Source organism: Mauremys mutica, chromosome 12 (genome assembly GCF_020497125.1).
Source record: "Mauremys mutica isolate MM-2020 ecotype Southern chromosome 12, ASM2049712v1, whole genome shotgun sequence".
NCBI lineage: Eukaryota > Metazoa > Chordata > Testudines > Geoemydidae > Mauremys > Mauremys mutica.
In genome coordinates this window covers 33,057,982-33,061,869 of record NC_059083.1, presented here as the reverse complement: position 1 = coordinate 33,061,869, position 3,888 = coordinate 33,057,982, and positions in this window count along the sequence as shown.

The window sequence follows — 3,888 nt, the reverse complement described above, 5'->3', positions numbered from 1 at the left end:
AGAGGAGCTGAGCATCCTGCTGCTATGATAGTCCAGGCAGGACATTAAGCGGTGTGGGGGACAGGAGCCCAGCATCCTGCTGCTATGATAGTCCAGGCAGTACAGAATCTTTTCTTTACACATGAAAGGGAAGGGGCTGATGGAGCTCAATCCCCAGTTGCTATGATGAGGATGGTTACCAGCCGTTCTGTACCATCTACTGGGAATTACCAGGAATCATTCCAATTTTTACCCAGGAGCCCCCTGCCAGCCAGGAGCACTCACAGGCTGATGATGACAATGGATAGCAGACATATTGCACCATCTGGGGGGAGGGGAGGGGAGCAGATACTGCTCTTCACTGCCACAGCATCGCATCTACCAGCAGCATTCAGTACACATAGGGTGACATTGAAAAAAGTCAAGAAACAATTTTTTTCCCTTTTCTTTCACGTGGGGGTGGGGGAGTAAATTGACGAGCTATACCCTGAACCACGCTGGACAATGTGTTTGAACCTACAGGCATTAGGAGCTCAGCCAAGAATGCAAATACTTTTTGGAGACTGCTGTGGACTGTGGGATAGCTGGAGTCTTCAGTACCCCCTCCCTCCCTCCATGAGTGTCCATTTGACTCTTTTTGGCTTTCCGTTACGCTTGTCACGCAGCACTGTGTAGCCTGGAGATTTTTTTCAAATGCTTTGGCATTTCGTCTTCTGTAACGGAGCTGTGATAGAACAGATTTGTCTCCCCATACAGCGATCAGATCCAGTATCTCCCGTACGGTCCATGCTGGAGCTCTTTTTGGATTTGGGACTGCATGGCCACCCGCGCTGATCAGTGCTCCACACTGGGCAAACAGGAAATGAAATTCAAAAGTTCGCGGGGCTTTTCCTGTCTACCTGGCCAGTGCATCTGAGTTCAGATTGCTGTCCAGAGCGGTCACAATGATGCACTGTGGGATACCGCCCAGAGGCCAATACCGTCAATTTGCGGCCACACTAACCCTAATCCGATATGGTAATACCGATTTTAGCACTACTCCTCTCGTAGGGGAGGAGTACAGAAACCGATTTAAAGAGCCCTTTATATCGATATAAAGGGCCTCGTAGTGTGGATGGGTGCGGCGTTAAATCAGTTTAACACTGCTAAAATCGGTTTAAACGCATAGTGTAAACCAGCCCTGAGAGGTGACTTTCTGTCATGGATTCACAAGGCCTGGTCTGTGCCCTGGCCTTCAGCCAGGCCCTTGAGAGTGACCCCTTGATTGTGCTAGACCCCACAATCCACACAATTCCACAGAGGCAAGTCCATGGCGTCAGTGACTCAGAAACTGGGCCTTTGAGCACCAGCGATCCCTGGCTTTCTCCATGGCTCCCTGAAGCAAGTCCAACGAGCCAGACTCCTGCAGGAGACTTGTTCTACCCCTTCAGGGCTCAATGTTCTCAGGGAGTATCTGCAGTGACACCAGGCAGCCTTTTCCACACCAACTAACAATGTGTTAGTCCCCTGGCCTATAGAGTCTGAAAGTCCTTAGGTCAGCACAGAGAAGCAAAGTTTAAGAGAGGGTTCAGCCTGGCCAGAGCTGGGGGTCTGCTGAGCAGGGCTGCTGGAGGCTCCAGCTTGACTCACTCTCTCCCTGTCCCTTTTTGTCTCTCAGTCCCAAGTGAGTTCCTGTGTCTCTGTCAGCCCAGCCCTTTAACACAGACCCCTGACACCTTCTCCCTTTGTGCTCCAGCTCTGGGCTATTGCTCCTCTTCCCTGTAGAGAGGTGGGGGGAAGAAACTTGGTGTAGGAGTTGATGCTCATTCATTGAGGCTTCCCATTGTCTTTTCAAAAGCCTCCATTGATATGGGTTGATTCCAGCCCAGACAGTCCGAGTGACTCTACATCTCAGATACCCTAGCCTGCTTGGCCACGTCCCAGTGAGAGAAGCAATGCTTTCCCCCAAAGCAGCAGCGATGCCAAGGGGATTGGTACAGAGACCTACTGATTGTTCATAGAAATATTTCAGTAAAATTCCCCACCTCTCACATCTTCATGGAGAAAACACAGGATACTAAAGGGCTCTTTAATATAGTGGAGAAAGTCATAACAAGAACCAATGGCTGGAAGTTAAAACTGGACTAATTCTAATTAGAAATAAGGCACAGAATTGTAACCGTGAGGGTGATTAATCACTGGAACAAACTACCAAGGGAACTGGTGAATTGTCCATCTCTTGCTGTCTTCAGATAAAGACTTGGTGGCTTTCTGGAAGATGCTTCAGTCGAACACAAGTTTGGGCTCAGTACAGGGGTAAATGGGTGAGAGTCTTTGGCCTGTGGCACATATAGACTAGATGTCCTAATGGTCCTCTCTGACCTTAGTCTATGAATATTGGGAAATGGGCTAATGTAAACGTAACTGATCCATGGACCAGGGCTATGAAAGTCAGACAACCTGGCACTGTCACTGCATCCCACTCACTCGCTGTCTGGTTTGTTATTTCTCCTGTTCCCCAGACCAAGCTACGATGACGGGGAAGGTTCCCTCGTTCTCCCCCGGCTCCACAGTGAGCTCCGCTCTGCCTGGCTACGTCGCTCTCTTCCTCGCTCTACAGGTTCACAGGCTGGCGTCAGGTAGGAGCTCCAACCTCCTCATTCATGCTGCACTAGGCACATCTGACTAGGGCTCAGAGCTAGACCTCATCTCACAGTGAGGATATTTGCTGGCTTCTTCATTCTGTGCCTTAAGTGAACCCCTTATATTGTCCCACCCACCCCTGGGGCTGGCTCCACAGCTACTTGGGCATTTTGGTTCCCCCCGCTGTGGTTTCCATCCTGTTAATTTAACCAGCTCTCTCGGTCTCTCCTGATGCTGAGTCTCTGCACCGAGACCCCCACATCCTGTGCAGTTCCACAGTGACCAGTTCTCTGTTTCCTGCACTTTTCAATCTGCCTCCTTCTCTCTCTCTCTCCACTCTCTGACCTCTGACTTTACCTTTAAAGCCATTGCCTGCATAGTGATGATCTGTTTTCATATCTTTACACCTTGTCAGCCTTTATACCACCCCTTCTGCAGATAACGAGGCCCCTGTGCTGGAGCAGCACGAAAAGGCCTTGGTGTATCAGAGACCCAGGCCCCAGGGTGCCTATGAGAAGTTAGAGCTTTATTCAGAGATAATAGGGACAGTGTATGACACTCACATGTGAACTCTGTGTGACAGATATTGCAGCCACATGCAGCATTTTGGGGACTATCAAATTCACGTTATGCATGTTCTGTTTATTTGTGTCCCCTTTATCAATGGTATCTATACATGTTATGTGTATCTTTGTGGGCTCGGGATTGTAATCTATGCCATGGGGGAGGGTTACCCCATCTCCTTCAGAATTTGCCAACCATGGGGGGTAATTACTTGAGGGACAGGTAACAGCTCCAGAGAAGTACCACCCCTCAGGAGAATTGCATAAACTGGGTTAGACCAGGTCCCAGAAGCCCAAGAGAACAAAGATTTTTGGTATAAAAGCTGAATTTGAACTGACCAGAGGCCCGAGATCTTGGGCTGCAAAGTGACAGGACCTGTTAACCAAGAGGACAAACCCTTAGAGAAAGGTTGGAAAGACTTTGGAATCTACCAGAGAGTCCCATGTGTCAGATGAGAATTCTTTGGGATAAGTGTAATGTGTATTCAGACCTTTTATTGATTTATGGTAAATTTTTCTCTGTCGGGCTTTTGTCTTTAAATGGTCTCACTTCTAAATCAGGGCACTCTCTTACTGTGTGTCTTACTGCTGAATTAATGTTACCCCCAGCCCCTCACCAATTAAATTTCCTTTTTTTACTGTACATTTCACAGCACAATTCACAGTGACTGGACCTGACCACCCAGTCACTGCCTCCGTAGGTGGGGAAGCCGTCCTGCCTTGC